We start from the raw sequence: 23544 nt of genomic DNA on the forward strand, positions 1-23544 counted from the left end.
GCATAAACCATCTGCATGTGCCATTAATGTCGGACATGGGAAGAGGGCTGCCGTGTATCAAAATCCTCACATGACAGAAGTGTGTCTTTGGGAAACAAAAACATAAAGGCTAATAAAAAGGTCTTTTATAAGCTGGCAAAAAGATTACAAAGATGAGTGAAGGAGACTTGGACAATGATAAAACAAGTAACTGGGCTGTTCTTTCTCCAGAAGTCCCAGGGCAAGGGCACAGATAGAGCTTTCTGGACTCCGAGAAGAGCAACATCATGAATGGAGGTCTAGTCAGACATCAAAGCATCCTTCTCATGTAGGTGTACGTGAAACAGAAGTGCAGTATGTGGAGTAGTATGTACGGAAATGATCCTTGGGGGAAAAAAAAAGAATTAAAAGAATTCTCACCTGGTTCTACCTTTTGTTCCATCAGCGGTCAATATTTGCTGCTGGCTGGACCTCCTTCTCAGCTAACCATCTTAAACTCCTCCTTTCTTCAAGCAGGTATCACTGAACCTGCACTGGTTTTGCAGATGCAGAAATGCTCATACGGCTTTCCCAGGCAGTGGTTTTTGAACTGCTGTCACTCACAGGCTCCTACATTCAACATAACGAGTGACCGGATCAGCAACAGGGACAACAGTTTCTCTCCTTTAGCCATTGCTTGGACACTGCTAGTTGAAATCAAGGATCACAGAATCACAGAATCACAGAATTTTCAGAGTTGGAAGGGACCTCTAGAGATCATCTAGTCCAACTCCCCTGCCAAAGCAGGATTGCCAGAGCACATTACTCAGGACTGCATCCAGGCGGGTCTTGAAAAGCTCCAGAGAAGGGGACTCCACAACCTCCCTGGGCAGCCTGTGCCAGTGCTCTGTCACCCTCACCGTAAAGAAGTTTTTCCGTGTATTTGAACGGAACTTCCTGTGTTCTAACTTGTGCCTGTTACCCCTCGTCCTGTTACTGGGAACCATTGAAAAGAGCCTGGCTCCATCCTCCTTCAACCCACCCTTTAGATACTTGTACGCCATAATAAGGTCTCCCCTCAGCCTTCTCTTCTCCAGGCTAAAGAGTCCCAGCTCTCTCAGCCTTTCCTCATAAGGCAGATGCTCCAATCCCTTAATCATCTTAGTTGCCCTTCGCTGGACTCGCTCCAGCAGTTCCCTGTCCCTCTTGAACTGGGGAGCCCAAAACTGGACACAGTATTCCAGTTGTGGCCTCACCAGTGCAGAGTAGAGGGGGAGAATGACCTCCCTCGACCTACTGGCCACACTCTTCCCTATGCAGCCCAGGATTCCATTGGCCTTTTTGGCAACAAGGGCACATTGCTGGGTCATAGATAATTTACTGTCTACCACAACCCCCAGATCCTTCTCCTCTGAGCTACTTCCCAGCAGGTCCGCCCCTAACCTGTACTGGTGCCTAGCATTCTTCCTCCCCAGGTGCAGGACCTTGCACTTGCTTTTGTTGAACCTCATTAGGTTCTCTGCCCAGGATACGAAATGATACCATGCATGACAAACTTGAGCTGTTGGATCTATTTTCATTTATGTGCATCAGTGAAATCTTAAAATGAATGTCCTTAAGGTCATTACCACCAGCTGGAAAGGTGCAAACAGCTTGCAATTCAGCCCAGACACCTGCCTAAAATTCAAAAGCATCCAGCTGGTTTGAAGGAGCAGCTACGATTTGCGTGCCTTTTGGTATTGCTGCAACATCACATCAATAACGCAAAACAGAGAGCCAGCAAGTGAGAGACCCTGTTCAAACAGGAGCTTCTGCATCATCAAGGATCCCAAAAAGTTTGTGGACAGCAAGAGAACTCAGACATTAAGGGAGGCACAGACTTCAGCTCAGGGTTATTTAGCATGTAATTTGATTTCGTGTGTTTTCCTGCTTTGTATTCATTGATTTCAAATCCTTCCTCAGCACCCATTTCTGCCACAATAGCCATGGTAAATTGCCAGCTCATATTGGATAGGCAAGTGACCAGCTGAGACTATGGGCATAATTAATGTGTCTATTATAACAACCCACCTCAAACCTTCAATTTATACAACAACATATCTATATAAACACACCTTCTGATCACAGTCCTTTCCATTTTTTTTGTCATATGCCCCTCATATTTGTTACATGCACTCATCACAACGTCTCATAATTTAAATTGCAAGCTGCTGAGGACAAAAAAGTATATTCAGTTTTGTTCTATTCTTCTTCAATGAGGCCATGAACAATGAGACCCTGCCACAATAGCTCCCCTGGAAATTATACACATAATAATATCATTATAACCTTCCAACCATTTCCTTACCATTTCGGAGTATATTTTTTTCTGGTATTTTTTAAGCTGAGCAAGGGAAGCTGCTGTCTGATTTGCATTCAAACGTGAATAAGATGCCAAGTGCCGCACCTCTGCGCACTTTGAACCACGCGCTCCTTAGAGCCTGCAACTTCCATAGAGAGAAGTGGGTTGTAGCGGCAGCAGATTAAATGGATCCGGACAGTTTTTGTCCTTCAGGGAAAGTTTTTGTCATGCTCCAGTCTGTCGATGCTCCAAAGTCACAGGATAGCAATCTGCAATGCACAGCTTCCCAGTACAGCAATGGAGATCAGAAATGGAAATTGTGTTCTTTGGGAAAAAAAGGGTCTTCCATACAACATCTATTGATCAAAACATTGCAGCTTTGGTGAGTAGTTATCATTTAAGCCACCTTCGGCTTCCCACAGATCAATGAAGGAAGCAGACCGGTCTCCACGTGTTCCTAGTGCGTATTTTCCCTCTTCCTGATTCCCTGCACACAGAACACACGAGATGAGACAATGACAACAAGAAGTTCATCTAAATGTTTCCGTTCAGCCAAACCTATTTTGAAGAGCAAACCTGACACCAAAAACCCATCTAGGCAGTGCTTTCCACTGAAACCCTGCCCTGAGAGAACACCAGGGATGGAAAGGCCTGCTGCCAGCCAAGGAACAAAAGCTCTTGGGGTTGAATCACCCATCCATTAGTAGCTGCAAATAGTAACAGCAGCCTGTAATCTTGAATACTATTCTCCCAAAGGAGCACGTCATTCTGTTTTGCTTGTGGGCAAGGATGTTCTTAATTTTTTTAATTTTTTTTTTTTTTCTTTACGCTAAACAACCAGGTTTAACATCACAATTCTTTTGACAGTGGGATTCTGGGGATTCATAGAAATGAAAATCTGTACAGGATTTTTTTTTGTTTTTTGACATATTTCTCTTCTATTAACTGTTATAAGTGGCGGTGACAAATTTTCCACGCCAGTCAGGATTATCCAAATAGAATTTATTAAGCAAGCAGTAAGCAGGCAAAACAGCACCGGGCGGACGGGGAGTCTCTGCTCCACCAACGGCGCGCACTTCACCCCCTCCACAGTCCTCTTCTTACAGTCCTTCTCTTCCGGGTTAGGTCCCGGGTTGACGTGGCTTTCGCTGGTTTCTTCTGCGGTCTCTCGCGCTCTGTTGCTAGGGGGTCTTTCCTGGCCTTCTGGTAGGTCCCGATCTTATCATTTACAGCATGCATACTACATGCATACCATACATACTTTTACAACTCCAAAGTATTCCCTCATCAGGCAATCAGGGCTAGGATATCTTGTTTACTTAGCAGGATATTGCAGTTACAAAGTCTCCCGGCTATACTGGTTTACAGCGGTTAGCATATAGTGTAATGCTGCATAGCTTACATACCGGTTTGATTAACAAATTTACAATACAAGTCTATCATAATCCCCCCTTTTTCTTTTTATCATTTTGTTGATGAAACCGAGCAACAGTTTCTCAGGCGAGAGAGAGAATGTAAGTTTCTTTTTCAGCGATCTCATCTCCTTCTAAATGCTCATACTGCTTTCTTAACAACATTAGGTGTGCTGCTTCTAACCTGCTCTTTACAAGTCCGATGACTTTATTCAATATGTAAGGTCCAAAGGTTAAAGTCAATATTACCAAAGGTCCAGTTATTGTAGATGATAGAGTAGTCAGCCAAGGAGAACGCGTGAACCAAGATTTGTACCAGCTTTGTTGAGCTTCCCTTTCCCTTTTTCGTTTTTCTAATCCTTCTCGTAATTTTGTCATAGTATCTCTAACTACTCCTGTGTGATCCACGTAAAAGCAACACTCTTCTTTTAAGGCTGCACATAATCCTCCTTGCTGTAAGAAGAGGAGATCCATTCCTCTCCTATTTTGTAACACTACTTCTGATAATGAGGTTAAAGATTTTTCTAATGCAGTTATTGACTTTTCTATTCTTTCTAGATCTTCATCTACTGCAGCTCTTAAAGAGCTAAATCTTTGTTTTTGTTGAATGAGAGAGGCCATTCCTGTCCCCGCTCCTACTGCTCCAATACTTAACAATGTGGCTACTGTAATAGCAGTTATTGGTTCTCGTTTAGCAATGAGATGTGTTTTAGTATCCCAATAATCATAAATTACACTTTCCTGATGATATAATACCTTTGGGATAATAGTGACTTGGATGCAGTATTCTCAAAGGGCATTGAACACATCTAGAGACACACAGGGGGTGAACCCCCTCTTGGAACATATCCACCGAGCTCCTTGAGGGATAATCCACTTATTTTTGGTTTTGTTGAGACTGGGTTCCATTGAGCCGCAAAGCGTTTGTTTGGATTTTGGCATCTTGCCTATACAGGCTCCGGTCCCAGTAACATGCTGCATTGTTATTCCTTTCTTTCTATTTCCCCAAGAGCATTGAGAGGGTGCTGTCTCCGTGCTCAGATTAATGTGTACCATTTACTCCAATGGCCTCGTAAAAGGGTGGAGTAACTTCATAACAAAGCCAACAACTTGATGTTATATTTGGTTTGGTATGATTTAGTATTTGGTAAGTGGCCTGTATGATTTCCCATAGAGGGTTTTTTTGCAGTTGCACCTGTAGGGGGTGGTATTGTAATATTCTCGGCCAGGGCCGCCGCTGTGCTTGTTGCGCTTGAAGGAGGTGGTATTTTTATCTTTGATTCTTTGAGGACTGTGTTAGGGCCAACAGCTTATTTATGTTTAATTTCTTCCTTTTTGACCAATATTAATACTCCCCTATCTGTCCCAGGTTCCCAGAGCCTTACACCCCAAATCCTTCCTATTATCCATCCAGGATCTTGAGGTTGTAATATGGTAACCTTTAAAGATTTACAGGTTCCAGCATTATTTAAGCCACCATCATAACTATACGTAGGCTTACGACAGCCGTCTGGCATCCAGGCGACTTGGAGATGTTTATCTACGGTAGGGATGCCCCATCCTGGTTTTGTTGCTATAGTTTCACAGCCCCAGTATGCACAATAATATTCTCTGGGAGAGTTACAGTAACCTTTTCCTGGATTCGAGCTAGGACACCAGTAGGTGGCCTTTAAATTTGTAGCCCCCCAGGTATATTGTCTTTGGGGGCTACACTCATGGTCTGTGGTGCTTCCTGCATATCCTAGGGCTGTTTCCAGCAATTCACAATTAGTTATATTAAAGGAGGGTGAGCCTGCTGTAGTATTTATCTTGAGTATCTTAGAGTCATCCCACCTAGAAAGTGTCCATTTATAAGGTTGGGGGGGGTTCTCTTCACCTTTTGTCACTCCCATTATCATCAGTAATAATCCCATTGCCCAAATACTTGCTTTCAGGTTCGAGAAAAGTGGTGTGCCTTTACCTTTACTACAGGTATCCCAAAGTCCCTGGTGATCACTTTGTTTTTTACCTTTGTCTCTTGAGAGGGATGGGAGACTCCGGGGAAGTTTTGAAGTTGTTTGGGTTGGGAGTTGTAAGTCAAGGGGCTTCACAAGCCATTTCTGGAGGTGGTTCATCAACCTCAATCCCCACAGCTGTACGTCTCTGCCTTTTCCTCTGCCTACTCTGTTGCTTAGAGCAGCGAGGTGTACCATCTTCTCGGCAGCAGCCGTATTCTTCAGGGGAACCTCCTTCTTATTCAGTCAGCCTTGACTTATATGCCTCCCAGTTCTTATTTTTCACTTCCCAAGCCCCACACTTCACCCTAGACACTGGTCGTCTGCAAATTACTTGTACAATTTCAATGTACAATTTTTTGTTAACCAAGGTTCATTTGCACGGAAACAACACTTTTCAGGGTTTAGGCTTTGGGCAAAAATATCCCACCACTCTTCAGATTCCTTTATGATTTTCCCAGTTGTTACTCCTACGCATAATGCCTGTTTAGTTAGTTTCCTTTTGTAGTTGTAACATTCATGGCAAATACCACTAGGAGGATACCTATAGAGGCAATGAACCCACCACTTTTCTTTACAAAGCTTATACTTATAACAATTTAGACAAAGGGATAACAAATACAGTTTAGGATCTCTACAAAAGATAGTCTCACTCATCCGGTTTCCTCCGGAAGGTAACTTTTAGGTTGTCCAGGTCTCCTGTTGCCTCTCAATGGGAACTCCGAATGGGTCCTTTGATTCTGCTTGCGTGAGTCCACCCCTTTTCAGCAGTCCGGACAGCAGTATCTGTAGTGAGTAAAACAAGAAAAGGTCCCTCCCAACAGGGAGTCAGGGATGATTCTTTCCAGGCTTTAATTAATACTTTATCTCCTGGTTTTATTTTGTGGATTGTACTATCTAAAGGCGGTCTCTGCACTATCAGTCCTTTCTTTATTAACTCTTGCCTTCTCTTCGTAAGCTCAGTGATATATTCTTGCAGAAATTTTTCTTCTACCTTTGGATGTTCAATTGGTAATTCCAGATCATAAGACATTCCATATAACATTTCAAAAGGGGAGATTCCAGTGTCAGCCCTAGGTTGCATTCTTATATTTAATAAAGCTATGGGCAAACACTTCACCCAACTCATTTTAGTTTCAATCATTAATTTAGTTAAATGTTTTTTAATCTCACCATTCATTCTTTCTACTTTTCCCGAACTCTGCAGATGCCATGGGGTATGGTATTCCCACTTAGTTCCTAAAGGGTCTAGGACTTCCTTTATAATTTTGGAGGTAAAATGGGGTCCCTGGTCTGAATCAATTATTGCTATGTTCCCATACCATGGTATGATGTTTTCTAACAATATATTTACTACCGTTTTGCAGTGGCTCGTGCCACCAGGAAAGCTTCCACAAAATGAGTTAAGTGGTCTACAAGTACCAAGAGATATTTGTACCTACCAACTTTTGGAAGTTCGGTAAAATCAATTTGTATTTTCTCAAAAGGTCTTTTAGCTAACCCACGTCCTCCTGGCACTTGGGTGCTCTGCAGTGGGGCTAATCTGGCCAACTCATCCGCTTCTGCATTCCACCGGCCAGCCGGGGTAACAGGTTGGGGTTTTTTGGGTTTTTTTTTTGGTGGGAAGCTACCCATACTACTGCAAATGTCCCCTGTCTTGCAATCGCAAGAATATCTTGCCACCTTTCCTTTTGCCAAATTGGTATTCTATTGACTTCCCAGCTGTTCTGCTCCCAGAATGGAAGCCATTCCATGCAGACCTTGAACACTGCATAGGAGTCTGTATAAATGTGCACAGGGGAAAGAGTCTGTCTCTCACGTTGAAACACACTCCACACTGCAGCCAGCTCTCCCACCTGTGCACTGCCCTCTCCTTCTGTAATGATCTGCTCCTTGGTTTCTACCTGAAGGGCCACAGCCCGGTACTTCCAAACTTTCCCTTCCCGCTTCGATGAAGCATCAGTAAACCATGCATTTAAAACCTGCTCCAAGAATGGGGGAGCGACCCTGATCACAGGGGAAAATTGGGGCATCTCCCTATCCAAGTTCCCCTAATCTTGGATAGCCAGTATTTTAGCAGTCCCTTCTGTCACAGAAAAAAAATTCGCAATAGTGTTCTATTTGAGCATACCATTTCCTCACGGAGGTGCTGAGCCACCCCGTCAGGGGGTGGGGTCCCTGTTACAACTACTTTGATCACCTTGAACGGGCCCCGAAGAACTATGGGTTGTTTTCGAATAGTCCGTTCGGCCTCCCGTAAAGCTAAGCTAACCACAAACAACCCCTTTTCCCAAGTAGTGTATCGCTTTTCAGCGTCCTTGAAGCTGCGTGAGTAAAATCCGATAGGCCGGATGGGCCCTTCGGGCCCCTTTTGCCACAGATGAATGGAGAGTCCAGTCCGGGAAAATCCCCATTCATTCTGAATCGGATCAGTGGGATGGATTGGCCCTAAAGCTTGATAGGCATTTGCTTCAAAAATTAGTAGTTGCAAGGCTTCAGCGTGAACTGGGGCCCCTTCCCACTGAGTCCTTTTCCTCAGTAAATCATATAATGGTCTGGCAACAATCGAAAAGTCGGGGATGTGTTTTCTCCAAAACACGAGCAGCCCCAGAGCATGTTGTAAATCCTTTTTGGATTCTGGCATTTTAATGGAGTCTAACGAGGATAGGGTATCCGGTGGAATGCAGATCATCCCCCCCCCTCCACCAGATTCCTAAGAATTTTACCTCGCTGGAGGGAGTCTGGATTTTTTTCAGGCGGGATCGTCAGTCCTATCTGTTCCAAATGGGTAATGATATCGTATTGCGTTTCTTCAACGCCCTCTACATGGCTCCCTCCCACAAGCACATCATCTATATACTGGTAAATTTTAACTCCTGCTTGTATGGGAATGGTTTCAAGTTCTTGGGCCAGCGCATGATGAGCTACTGGGGGGGAGTGTTTGTATCCCCGAGGCAGCCGAGTAAACGTATACTGCTGCCCCCCCCCCCCCGGGAAAGCAAAGCGTTCCTGGCCCTCAGGTTGCAGCGGGACCATAAAAAACATGTCTTTGACATCAATTGTTGCCATCACCGCGTGAGATTGTTCCTGAATGGTGGCGATTAACTCGGCGATGTTTGGCACGGCAGCCGTTAATGGGCCCGTATTGTTATTGAGGCGCCGGTAGCCTACAGTCAATCTCCATTTCCCATTAGGTTTTCTCACGGGCCATACGGGAGAGTTGAGGGGGACTGTGCCGGGACTACGACTCCCTGTTTCTTCAGATCTTCTCACACGGGGGTGATGCCCTCCCTCGCTCCCAGGGGTAACGGGAAGGGTTTCACACTAGTCAAGCGGGAAGGGGGGGAGGGGAGGCGCCGCTTGTAGCAGGCGCACTGCCACACCGAAATTCTCGGTTAGCCTTCTAACCCGAGGAACGCCGAAAGACCGTAAATTCCCTTGGGTGTCCCGCCACTGTCTTCCCTTCAAAACATCTATTCCCAGGAGATTCATTTGAAAGGGCCCTATAGCCGCCATGGTGTCTACCGGACTTTCCTCTCCTGGTAGCCACAAGGTTACCGGAGTCATGGGCGCAGATTGGGTTTTCCCCAAAGCATTTAGTACTATTAGGTGTTTAGAAGGCGCCGAGATGCCGCACTGTTCTGCCTCACTCCGATTAATTGCTGTAATCTGGGCCCCTGTATCAATCAAAAAACTCACGGGCTTTTTCCTTGGCCCTACCGCAACTGTAAGTAGTAAGTCTCCCTTATTATTGCAGGTGAGTCGCCTAATAAACATCCACCCTCCGCCTCCCCCCTCACCCTGAGGGGGCGGAGGATTTAGTTTTCCGCCACCTTCTCGTTTCTCTCGAACCCTTTCCCCATGTCCGCGGGTGGCGCCGAAGGTGGGTTCAGTCTGGGCGGGGGTCCTTGTCCAGACCACCTCCGCACCAGAAGCTCTAGCTTTTTGGTGGGGAGCCCATCCATTAAGTCTCGGGGCACCCCCTTTTGCAGTCCTATTTGCCACAATTCTTGCCGGAACAGAGGTCTCTCGTTTTTTGTTAGATCAGGGCTTCTTCCAGAAAAAACAAAACAAAACAAAACAATGATTTATTCGCCGGCTCCTCCGCCCGCACTGTTCTAGTTTCTACCATTTGGTAAGTCCGACCTACTGGCCCATATTTCCTTCCGTAGTTTATTAATTCCTGAGCCACTTCCCCCCCAGGTCCATACCTCCCCCCGCCCCCACCGCTGCTCAGGGGTTACCATCCCCCCTCGGGCAGCTGCAATTCGCTCTTCCCGAGACACATTTTGGATCCTCCCCTGCAATTGGATTCCAATAGGTTTTAGTGAGTCGGGGATTCCTCTTATCAGGGGTGTTACTCACTCGGGATCTACTGGTAACAACATTGGGGAGTTTAGGTTTGGTTTGAGTTCCCGATCATCCATCATTTGTAGGCAAGCCGCCTTCTGTACACTTTCCAACAGCTCATCGACATTTATAGCTAGAGGATCCCCCCTCTCCAATGGGTTCAGCCCCCCCCGCCCAATACGCGGCTCTCTGGGTCAGAGACCACGGGGCTCGGCGGTCGCCCGTTGTGAGGAAAACGCCAGGGCCCCAATATCCCTCGGCTTCCTTTTCTGATAACACGATTCCGTCCCCCCCCCCTCCCCGACAGGGATATCCTCCACACATACTCGGTTTCAGATTCCCTTGCCGTCCTAGCAAAATCTTTCCGTAGTTTGGCCAATTCAGTGGCGGTAAAGGGGATTTCTCTGGTGACAACATGGGGGCAGTTGTCGCTATCGTCCTCATATATGTATTCTGTTTTTACCAGCGGGCACGTGTGGGGGGGTGTTATCTGTGGCGTCTTTTAGTTTTCTTAAATCCTCCTGAGGGTAAGTTGGGCGTACCCCTTTTCCCTCCGGCATCACCTTTGTCTCAGCGAGGGTGTCTGCCTCCCTCAGGAGCTGAACTCTTAGCTCCTCTTTCAACATTAAGTTTTGGTGCTTTTCTTCCTCTAGCGCCCGCTCGGTTTCTAGTAATTGTTCCTGCAGCGGCGCCAGTGCCGCTTGTATTGAGGCAACTATCGCCTCTTCTTGGCGGGGCGCCCGCCTCCTGCCCTGCACCGCAGCCGCCAGGCACGCTCCCAGCACAGCACAAACAATAGCTTTCCCTTTTCCTTTTCTAACTCCAGCTTCTTTACGCAACACCACTATTCGGTCTGTGACACTTTGCAGTTGGAACCAATGGTCCCGTGCCCAATCTCGTCCTGAGAGTGAGAGGCGAGAACAATACGTTTCCAAAAATCATACAATTTTTCTGTTTCTTCACAAAAATCACCCGCCTTCTGGGCAGCCATGTCCTACAAAGGGGAGTTTGTCCCGGGAGGGTCAAACAAAGAAAAATCCAAGGTTCCCCTATACACTTCCGGGAGGCCAAACCGTAACCTACTAACAAACAACAAAGGGCCTACAAAGGGGATATCATCCTGAGGTCACACTGTAAAACCCTATACTTCCTCAGGAGGCCAAACCGTAAACTAATACCTTTTGGGCCTCTCTCAACAACTCGTTTAATCCTCGCTCTTGCTGGTTTTCTAACTTCATCAATTTCTTTCTGATGTCTGTCCATGACTTTACCACAAACTGAGTTCTCAACAGAACTTGTCCCACAGGGGTGGTGGGATCTACCCCTGAATAGAGTTGCAGATTCTGTCGCAATCTGTCCAGCCATTTAGTGGGGGTTTTATCTTTCCCTTGATGTTCACTAAGAGCTTTATTTATATTCTGTCCTCGAGGAACAGATTCTTTAATTTCTTGATCAACTCTGGTGCGCAGATCCACCATATGACTTTTATGTTTAGCGTTTTGATTAGTCCAGTTTGGCCGCTGTAGTAGCCATTTAATGTCTGCGCCTGGACTACGTCGATGTTCCCTCTCCTCCATTGTAAAAATCCTTTTCGCTTAGGGCAAACACACAAACTCTGCACCTCACTCGCTCAAACACTCACTCAGTCATGTAAAAGGGCCCGTTACACTTCTCACACCACAAGATTTTCCAATCAGAACAACAGCCAATTACATGTAACTTAAATCTTAAACCATTTACCGTTTGCCACTAATCTGCACCAAGATAGTCAGACCGATCACAAATCTAAACTCTCGCTCGCTTAACAGTAACGCCGAGTTTCAGGTACGCTTTCCCTCAGCCTTGATGGCCTGTCCTATTTACTCTAAAGGGAATGCCGGGTAACTTCACCTTGAGGTCCCCTCGTCCCTCCCATGGGGCCAGAAGGCTTGCTTTTCTTCTGTCCCATCTCCGAAGTGCCTTCACACACACACACACGCACACACGCACACACAGGCCCCTCGTTCGCGCCTCACGCCCTCGCGGGCAATGAGAACCGCACTACAGGAGGGTCCGCACTCGCTTCGCCCCTCTCGGGAGCGTCTCATTCAAGCGCGCTCCGGGATAACCCACCCCGACTGAACGGATTAACGCACCAATACTCACTTAAATTGGAGTCTTCGTTCGGGTCTTCGTGCACAAAAATTACGGGGTACTGCAGTCTTCTTTCGCCTGCTTACTCAATTTCGAGTTCGGAAGTATAGGTCTTGGAAGGGGTATCGTTTGCTCAGGGGCCATCCGAAGATGGGGCGCATCCCCAGAGTTTGGATCCCGAGCCAAGTTAACTTATATCCGAGTCACGGCACCAAAATTGTTATAAGTGCCGGTGACAAATTTTCCACGCCGGTCGGGATTATCCAAATAGAATTTATTAAGCAAGCAGTAAGCAGGCAAAACAGCGCCGGGCGGACGGGGAGTCTCTGCTGCACCAACGGCGCACACTTCACCCCCTCCACAGTCCTCTTCTTACAGTCCTTCTCTTCCGGGTTAGGTCCCGGGTTGACGTGGCTTTCGCTGGTTTCTTCTGCGGTCTCTCGCGCTCTGTTGCTAGGGGGTCTTTCCTGGCCTTCTGGTAGGTCCCGATCTTATCATTTACAGCATGCATACTACATGCATACCATACATACTTTTACAACTCCAAAGTATTCCCTTATCAGGCAATCAGGGCTAGGATATCTTGTTTACTTAGCAGGATATTGCAGTTACAAAGTCTCCCGGCTATACTGGTTTACAGCGGTTAGCATATAGTGTAATGCTGCATAGCTTACATACCGGTTTGATTAACAAATTTACAATACAAGTCTATCACATTAACCACAAGGTATAAACAAAGCCCCTCAGATGTCACCCACAAGACCTCCTGTTTTTCTAGGGATCTGATGGCTCTTTTTGACTACGCAGCCAATAGCCCACAGCCCTCTTAGCTCGCTATTCCACAACAGTTCATCCATGTAGAAAATAAACATATTGATGCTTTTATTCCTCCCTTCCCTCTTCCAAAGCCATTCTGTGACCCCAAGGACCAGGCTGGACTCCTTTCAGAGCTGACAACTGCTCTGAATGGCGAGCAATAGCAGGAGTGACTGCCAACAGAAACTCCATGCTCCTTTCTTCACCCTTGGGAAGTTAAGATTTTACCAGTCACTTACGAATGTCCCACAGAGACTAGTTTAGAAGTATATGCTTATTAGACTTCAGTCTTCCACAATGCAGAGTAACCCAATGGCTTTAATCATTTTCCCTCCGCAGGCACAGTTTGGCCATACAGTTAATTCATGCTGTAGATTCTGCTCAGCGAAGCACTGCAAATTATCCACACGAGCAAACAAAAAATACTTCCAGAGAGTAGATTTAAGCTGAGCATCATTCAAGGATTTGCATGCAAGACTCTCACCACAGTGAACCATGAAGACATTAGCACAATGATGTATTGAAAAGATACACTGACTGCATTTATTTATTTAGAGGACAGAGAAGAGCCAACTTTTCATTCCCAAACCAATAATTCAGCAACAGTTGAAAATTAAAACTCTTCAAAAGTACCCAGGAATAGCATGTGGTAGTGTTTGTTCAGTTTTAATTAAAATATTTAAACATCTGGAATTGCAGGGAATACCAACAACCTTCAACTTACCGGTAGAGAGGAAATAGGATACTTCTTGTATATTCCTACCACTTAATTTCAGTTCACACAATTAAAAACTTTAGTCCAAATCAACTTGATTATCTCCTTGTGCGGCTCTACACTGAGCATTCAACTTCATGGAAGATCTCTGAGTTTTCTCAGCAGCTGCATGGTCCTGCATGGTCCTCCTGCCTGGCAGAGCTGGGCTCATAATCCTCAACTGAAAGATGTCACACAGAACAAAGACTTTAGTCTCCTACTACAAATTGCAGCTCTGTGAAGACATCAGTTGATACCAATTGCACTATAAATCTTGGTCAGTAAAGTAGAAAGGGCCTATTCACTTCTTTATGTCAGTTTAACAATGTCTGTTAAAAATGGTCTTCACTAAAGCTCATTTAGACATTTCTTCCAGGTTTATGGACAACATCAGGACTTAGTAATTAAATGTTCTCTATAGTTATGATGATTAAGAAGGTGACAACTGAACAAATAACACTACATATAGAGTACTACTTTCTTTTCTGTTTTAAGATACAGTTCCTGCAGGCTACAGAAATGCTCCTTGGGTAATTTTTGTTGGAGAAAATGGTTCTTGCAGCCATCCTCAATGAGGAAGAATAGTGACTGGGACAGGTTCAGGTCTACTAACGTGAAGGGAAAAGAAGTAACTTATTGGGAACAAACTTCATCACTGGCAATAAGCTTCAACTGACTTTAAGAAACTTTAATAAGAGACCATAATTAAGAAATGCAGCATTTTCCCAAACAGTTTAAATGTGATTAAAAGATTTTTTTTTTAATTATTTTCTTTTTTTTTTAACATTACCCAGAAATACTGGATCACTACAGCTGAAGAGTGAAAGTAAAATTTTTGAAATGGCACTAAATTCCAATAAGGAAAAAGGATTTCTAGAGTTCACTACATGTTCTAAAATAAGATCAACTACTAACCAGCCTTTTGAGAAACTGGATCTGAACTGAAAACCAAGAGTGTTGGTGGCTGGGATTACTGCAAAGACTTGAGAGGCATTCCTGGAGAGCTGGGCTTAGCGTGTTAATTTCTGCACAACAGTCAGTTTAATAAATATAGAACCTGTTGCGTAATGAAGTAATCATGTGGCAAGAACATGGTTTGCAAAAACATGAAAGGTCTGTTACCACTACAGCTATTGTTTCTTCAGACATAAAAGACATTTCTCAAAAGCACCTTAGCAGAAGCAGTTATACAGCTGTATGGTATACAGAGATACGATTTTTCCCTCTCAGATCTGTATTTAAGCACCTTAAGTAAGCAAACCTCAAACCAGGACAGTCACACAGGTGAAATTCTTTAAAATAGTTTTCAGCTACCTACAGGAAACAAGTGGCTCCTCTCCTCTGCCATCTAATTTGATATGTGCTGGGAGCCCACATTGCAGTTAAAAAGAGTGAATATCACATCAAATCTGCTTGGTAATCAATTTGGATATGCCTGCTTGGTGGCTGGACTTCAGATTAGCTTTGGCCTTCGGTTTGGAAGCAGTTAAGCAGGCTGAATATTCTATTATTTTTATTTCTGATAAGGATAGCGAGGTTAGTTTGGTTTTCCCGGAGAAGTGAAATCCCATCTACATATGCTCCAAAACAATTTGGAGATCAAAACAAAAACATTGCATCTAGAACTGTCATAAATATATCGTCATGAGGCCTCCTGGGTGTAATTGGTGTAATTTTTTTTTTTTTTTTTTATCTATATATGCACTCATAATTTCATTTGGTGGGAACTTTAAAAGGGCAAAGGGAAGAGTTAATTTGATATGGCCTGTAAAGGTCTTTAACATTTTTATAGTGCAGGGATTTTTTTCAAGCTGATGCTTGAAGAGAAAATGAATGAAGTGGCATTCTTTAATCCAAAGCTGCAAAATCCTGAGGTTTCAAAGTAAGGCCTTACATGTCTCATAAAAGTCAGTTTAAGCCAAAATATACGGGCAATAAGTAGAAAGTCCACTAACATCAGTGATTAAATTTAAAAGGACATTCAAATGTATTTTTACACTGCAGAATAAATTTTCAATTTTTATAAAACAAAATTCTAATCATTTTAAAATTAATGTTAAAAAGGTGAGAAATATTTTTTCAAGGATTGTTTCTAAACATACTGAGTAGAAATGGGCAGAGGGAGGAGTACTGCACTTGTATATAAGCCTACACTCAGCACATTACTATAGCTGTACTACCGACATATTCAACTGCTATACCTCTTATTACACACCCTACAATCGATTTGAAACATTTAAATGACGCAATTTACTTTTCCTACTTGTATGTTGATTCCAATATCTGTACATGTTATTCTTGATATGCTGTAACAGACGTGAAATTGTGAGAAGCAAGACCTCAGGTGAATATTTAAATCCAAGTGAAAAGTTCCCTCAACTGTCAAAAACTATATTTCTATTAATACCATATCCTGAAAAGTGCAGTTTTACAATCATCCCTTAGGACTTAATAAACCAAAGAGAAGGACATGATCAGTTGTAGGTAAAACTTACCTTCAACAGTGTCTCCTGATTTAACAGAGAGACAGTCTAAGAAACCTCTAAACTCTTTTCTAAGTCCTAGTGTCAAGGATTCTCCCTTTTCCCATTCAAACTCATACAGCAGCAATTATAACCTGCAGCATGTTAAGGACTTTCCCTATTTTAAATTACGCTCTAACACCAGAGATGAGAATGGAATTAATGTCATTTAGCAGGTTTCCTGGTATTTTTCTACAGTCAACCACTTCTCTGAAAATTGTAGTTGGCCAAACCACTGACACTCCAAATACCTGAACATTACGTACCCGAATCACACATTTCTAATTGTCGGGTCTGTCTGCTTAGATTGCCTCTATATTCTACCCAAAAGCACTAGAGCAGCTGTCTGAACCAAGGACGCTCCGCAGCTTGAAGAATCACATTCTTATCAAATGTAAAAATAAATCCTAGTGTCATAGACTTTAATGGCAAAAAGGACCAGTTGGACCCTCTACTTTGAACAGTACAACACAGACCATTACATTTCACCCTGCAGTTCATGCATCAATTTGACTAGTTCAGGATGAGCAAAGACACTTCTGGTCTAACTTGATTTTTACTGAAATGCACTTTGTAAGTGCTGCCATTAAGCATGGCAGAGACCTTCTGTTTGATGAAGACTTCCCATTATACAACTCTGTTCTTCTAAAAAATAAATACTAAGGTTATGCCATATCTGCTTGTGCTGTACTAATGTCCTTTTCATTATCCCATGTTCACAAATTGTCTTAATTAAGGTTTATGATTACATGATGAAACATTTTCAACTTGGCTGAGAGCTTGCATTTCAGCAAGAAACACAGCATCTTGTGATGCTTTCATTGTGGTTATCATTTTTAAGAGATATTCAGAATTAGTACACCTTCATGCTGTTTGCAGCCTAATCACCATGTCCTTCTCTCCCTTGACACATCTAGGTTGATATCACCTTCCTGTCTCCAGCTATTGATCTACTTCTCACCTACCCTAAACACACTTCTAAAGTGTTCCAGTGCTTCCTCTGTTAACAAGTTAGTATTTAAGTATCTGTTCCTATATGTTTCCCGGCTACAATTCACTCTTGACATTATTCCAACCATTTTTATACTTGTTTTCCAATCAATTTACCTCCATAAACACTTCAGGTTCCTTGGCGGATTGAATTGCACCCACTGATCATAACCTTTGTCCAATTCAAATGCCTTAGATCCTTCAGCATTTGAGGGATTTAAAAAAATTTTAGCAAATAACTGAACTAAGGGGTGAAAGTCTTTATTTTTCTTTTGGGAAGCTATATCCCAAAAGTAGAAGTTTTGATGTTGAGATGAAGTACTTTTGGCAATGATATTAAGAGTACAGATTGAAGCGGAAAGAAAGATTTGTACTCTCAAAAGGATCTGTTAAAATCAGGGGTCCACTGACGTGAACTAGGCTTCTGATTCAGATCGGCCAGTGAAGGACAGTAACATTTTGTACCATCTCCTGGAGTAACATAGAAGGGAAAATACAACTTGAAAGGCAGCGATTAGCAAGCATGGTAGTAGCAAGGATGCGTTACTCTGCTAACGTGAACAAAGTAGTGGACTTCATACAAGTTCTAAACACCATCATCAGTAAAAGCTATTATGTAGTAGATAAGAAGGAATACACAGGATGGTGAAATAAGGAGACCGTGAACAGCAGAGGTTAGTTAAAAGATGCCAGTTATTCAGAGAAACATAGAACAGTTTAGGTAGGAAGGGACCTTAAAGATCATCTAGTTCCAACCCCCCTGCCATGGCGGGGGGTGTGTGGGGGGCTCTCACTAGACCAGGTTGCTCAAAGCCCTTTCCAACCTGGCATACCTACAGTGTAGGTAAAAAGAGGTTAAAAACAAACAAAACAAAACACCCATACAATGACCTGAAAGGACAAAGTAATTATTTTGTGGATTTTTAAGAAACTTCAAATAGATACAGATTGTAGAATATGCTATATATGCTTCTTAAAAAAAAAAAAAAAATCTTAAGTATCATGATGTGAAATCTACCCAAAAGAACCACTCATATTAAGACCTTGACAACATCTGCCCAGCTGTAATTCATGGATATGCCCTTGGGAAAACAAGGAAAGCATCAGTAATTATACTGGGATGAGCTTGCCCAAAAGCTCTGGATTACATCTGCCCTGCCCTAATGGTTTAGGTACTTGTAGGGAAGAAACAAAAAGTGTAAATGAACTCTTCAAGCTTTACTTCCTTGCCACAAATCTGGGCTGGGAATCCAGAAGATCATAGCAACCCAGGGAACATAAATGTCCTTACAGGCCAACAGGTCTAAGTAAAACTGAAAAATTCTTGCCATAGGTGCAAGGTTTTCTTCTGTAGTTACAGTAAAAAACAATCCCAGGGTTTCTGGAATCCTTTTATTGTATTTAGCATATTATCAGATTTGTGGAAAAAATAGGTCATTCAAATATTAAAATCTTTGACATATTGAACTTCCATAAGTATTTCAGGAGCAGAAATCACAAATTTCACACTTCACAACCATGTGAAAATAACAGCACCACAGAGTGAGCACCTGCATCACAAAGAAGTTGCCCTGTCTCATCCTCTAAATGAATTCTTGCTACACTGTGTCTCTCAATGACACGGGCTTGAGATTGACTGAAACATTCACCATCTTCAAGGGAATCTCTCTGTCATCCCCACTCACTCTCTTTTGGCTCGCACTGCCCACTGTGCCGAGACCGTGCAAACCGGATTCCTTTTGGAAGAAATTAATCCAAAAGGTGCACTCTGCAATGCCCCTCTATCTGCTAATGACCGCTCCAGCCATACTGTTAAGACTAAAACTAGTCCAAAGCAAAACTCCCAAAGCATGCACAGAAGAAACACCATGTGCTCAGCATCAACTGTTTTGCTGCACGGATCCACTCCTCTCGTGCCACGGTACTTGCCGGCTCTCACCATTCCCTTCACCAGGGCAGTGCTCCACCATCTTAGCAGCGCAGTTTGTAAGTCACACACGACTTGTGAGCTCCTCACCCTTCCTTCTGCAGAACACCAAATACTAAAGTTCTCCTCTTCATCAGATCTTGAAAGGCTTTGAAGTCTGAGACTGTTTTATTGCCTTCGATGCTAGCACTTCAAAAGATCACAGGCTATGGACCGGCATTCCTTTTGAAACATCCACCTCCAAATTTAAGTGTGGTACGCTTCAGATCGGATGTTGTAAAGAAAAGTACATCCTACACGAGCACCGTGGCTGCACAGGGCTATATTTTGGCACAGTGCATTCCCTCAGAAATGTAACCAAATACTACCTTAGTATCTCCTTTATTGACTGAAAATACTGAAGTGTGTGGTCCAGAACAATTTCAAACTTTAGATGTTTGTGGGTTTTTTTCAAGTAGCAAAATATAACAAAATTTACTTGCAAACAGATCAATCTGCAATGCTTTACTGCAGAAATACCTTTTCTTTCCAACTTGTAAAAAAGACTACGGTTTGGGATTTCATGGGGTTTTGTTTAGTTACTGGTTTGGTTATTGGGTTCTTTGGTTTGTTGTTGTTTTTGACTACTGCATAATCATATCAGGGTCACTTGGTTTTCAGAATCCTTATCTTCTGACTAAATATAATTTTTAATAGCACTACTACAGTGCAGGAAATGTTTCCAAGTGAATGATTTACATATGCTTAGTGATTTTGCCTTTCTAATCTCAAACAGCTCTATAATCAAGGAACAAGTGATTCTTAGTGAATTTACAAAGCAGTAAGAGTTTAAAGCTCCTCAGTGTCCAACTGCTCAAAAGGAGGATTCTTATTTTTGATTTTTCTACATTATCAAATTCAAAATATTCTGCTCTCAAACAAAAATCAAAACGTGTGAAAGATGAAAATAAATTGCCATTTTCTTCAAATAGCAACAAAAGCATTAATTTCAATCCTTTGCTAGTTACTTGTAACTGTATGCTATAATTTTATATTTTTCTGTTACATATTTTATTATAGTCCACCCGACAGGTAATAAAAGGGAAGAAAATATAGTTTAAAGCAATTTGTAGGACTATTAATCAAGAGAGGTAAACTCACAATAATGAAGTAAACCAATGAAGGACAAAGGCTTTGCCACATACTGTTATGTTTGTTGCATTTTAGATTAAGATTTTTCATTCAGAGGATTTGTGAGGTTATATTCTCTCCCTTGTAACGGAGGCTTATTTTTAAAGATTTATTCTTGAATTCCTAACAATAACTTCATTCTGTTAACGTAGCAATCCATTGTAGAATACATGAACAAGCAGCCCATTCCCAACATAACAGATTTCAAAGTCCACAATAAAGCTCAGAAATGAAGAGTTAGGAGTTTTACTCGCGCTGCAAGTGACAATGTCAGGGTTAGCCTATACCAGAAATGTTTCTACTGAATCATAAATTACAATTGGTGGGCCTTGGCTCGGAAACACCACCTACATCCAGTGCCTCAACCAACTCATTCTTCTCCCTGCTCTTTCCCTTAGGAACATAAATCTCATTGCAGGTCTGAAACAGCTTCCTTTCTATTAAAAGCATCCACAACGTCTGCTAAGACACATCCAACTCAGGTATTCAGTAACACAGTTAGAGAATAGTTACCGCTGGCAATGACACTTCAGAACCATAAGGTCAAGTTTCTCAACCACCTAATACAACCGGTGGACTTCCATACGTCAGGTGGGGTGCTGCCAGGAGCTTAACCAGCAGGAGAAACCAAGCCCATGGCTGTTCGTCACTCTTTGCTTCCTGAGCCCAGAACAACCAGCACCCTGCAGGATCCAGGAGCAGAGCCTTTGCTCAAGGTGGATCTCCACAACTCCTTTGAGTATGTGATACCCAAAGGAGTAAGGGGTTTGGTAGTTTACACAAAGAAGTGGCTATATAAATTAAGGAATAATTCACGGAAGGGAAGAGGATCTTGGCAGATTCTCTTCTAACAACAAACAACATGTTTTATTTTTAAAGCCTGGTGTTGCACTAACCCTGAGCAAACTGTGTCCTTAAAGGAGCACTCTATATACAAGAAGCCCAAAATCTTAACAATAATCAAACAGCCTGTAGTCCAGTCACAATATTAATAGTCTAAATCAGTTAATTATTGTAGAGAAAATAAAACCTCTAACATAATAAAACTAGCAAATGTTACATACTCACACACTCCCTTGCATATGTCCCTCTCTCTAGTGTTGCACACACCCTTCCACTGCCCCTTGGGGTCCCGGGATCAACAGCACACCGTCAGGGACCCACGCTGTTTATCTGTAGTAGTAGGGTGCGGATCATGGCGATTGTTCTTTCTTCTCTCTAGAGTCCACCTGGGTAATATTACACATTTCCAAAAGCATTCTACTCACTATTATTTCTTCATTAGTCTGGTGATTCCATATCACAGCTGAATAATTATATATAGTGTGGTTTACTCACATTGCCTAGTTGTTCTTTCTTCTCTTGTCCCTAAAAACTTGTTTTGCACAACTGTTTAGGTTACATTTCTTTAAGGATCAGCACTTGGCCATGGGTGATTTGTTATCCATGGGGCACCTAAGATGCTCTGGCACCTAAGATCATAGATTAATTGATTCTACACAAAGTAATTACGTATTACTAGCCATTAGCTACAGAAATGTATCGTAGTCCTCATAGACATAGGCAGTACACCATGCAACTGTACAAAGTTAGGCTGTCACTTGACAGTTGCTGTTACGGCTAAAACAAAGCTTCAGGTAGGGCAAGATAAGCCCAGCAAAATCAAGCTCAGTGAGCCTTCATGCTAAGGCCTTGCAGAGTTAATACAAGCTACCAGCAATGCCAATACTGTGTTTATGTGGTTACACGGCTATACCAGTAGCTAGGTCACTCTCCAGAAAAGGGGAAATGTTATCTTGAAACTCCTTCTATGATGTTATAACTGGTTATCTGGATGAGGGGAGAGCCGTAGATGTCACCTACCTCAACTTCAGCAAGGCTTTTGACACTGTCTCCCATAACATCCTCATTAGGAAGCCAAGGAAGTGTGGGCTAGATGAGGTGACAGCGAGGTGGATCGAGAGCTGGCTGTGTGACAGAACTCAGAGGGTTGTGATCAGCGGCACAGAGTCTAGTTGGAGGCCTGTAACCAGTGGTGTCCCCCAGGGGTCAATACTTGGTCCTATCTTGTTCAATATATCCATCAATAACCTGGATGAGGGGACAGAGTGTATCCTCAGCAAGTTCTGTGAGGATACCAAGCTGGGTGGGGTGGCTGACACCCCAGAGGGCCGTGCTGCCATCCAGCGCGACCTGGACAGGCTGGAGAGATGGGCAGAGAAGAACCTAATGAGGTTCAACAAAAGCAAGTGCAAGGTCCTGCACCTGGGGAGGAAGAATGCTAGGCACCAGTATAGGTTAGGGGTGGACCTGCTGGAAAGTAGCTCTGAGGAGAAGGATCTGGGGGTCCTAGTAGACAGTAAATTATCCATGAGCCAGCAATGAGCCCTTGTTGCCAAAAAGGCCAATGGAATACTTGGCTGCATAGGGAAGAGTGTGGCCAGTAGGTCGAAGGAGGTCATTCTCCCCCTCTACTCTGCACTGGTGAGGCCAATACTGGAATACTCTGTCCAGTTTTGGGCTCCCCAGTTCAAGAAGGACAGGGAACTGCTGGAGAGAGTCCAGTGAAGGGCAACTAAGATGATTAAGGGATTGGAACATCTCCCTTATGAGGAAAGGCTGAGAGAGCTGGGACTCTTTAGCCTGGAGAAGAGCTGAGGGGAGACCTTATTATGGCATACAAGTATCTAAAAAGTGGGTTGAAGGAGGATGGAGCCAGGCTCTTTTCAATGGTTCCAAGTAACAGGACGAGGGGCAATGGGCTCAAGTTGGAACATAGGAAGTTCCGTTCAAATACACGGAAACACTTCTTTACAGTGAGGGTGACAGAGCACTGGCACAGGCTGCCCAGGGGGGGTTGTGGAGTCCCCTTCTCTGGAGATTTTCAAGACCCACCTGGATGTAGTCCTGAGTAATGTGCTCTAGGCAATCCTGCTTTAGCAGGGGAGTTGGACTAGATGATCTCTAGAGGTCCCTTCCAACTCAAAATTCCATGATTCCGTGATTCCTTAAACATCAGATAAAATAAAATGTAGGCCTTTCCAACCCCTGGGAGAATACTCTAACAGCGTGATATAAACTACCAGCTCTACTTAGAGCTTCCACCCACCACGCAGTGGCTGCTGCTTGACTGGATGCTGTTTGTGTGTCAGGTGACTTGAGCTTTGGGGGAATGGG

At 43.4% G+C, this 23544-nt stretch overlaps 1 long non-coding RNA gene across 1 annotated transcript; it reads right to left on the reverse strand.

The window, feature by feature from the left end:
- Nucleotides 1-548: 548 nt before the first annotated feature.
- LOC309670819 lies at nucleotides 549-12264 on the reverse strand. Its single transcript, XR_014269048.1, has 4 exons — nucleotides 12201-12264; nucleotides 6359-6491; nucleotides 2306-2786; nucleotides 549-588 (listed from the first exon to the last, which is right to left on the reverse strand). It is a non-coding gene; the product is annotated as an uncharacterized lncRNA (long non-coding RNA).
- Nucleotides 12265-23544: the final 11280 nt, after the last annotated feature.

The sequence above is a fragment of the Vanellus vanellus genome (assembly GCF_965231255.1).
Source record: "Vanellus vanellus genome assembly, chromosome: 3".
Taxonomy (NCBI): Eukaryota; Metazoa; Chordata; class Aves; order Charadriiformes; family Charadriidae; genus Vanellus; species Vanellus vanellus.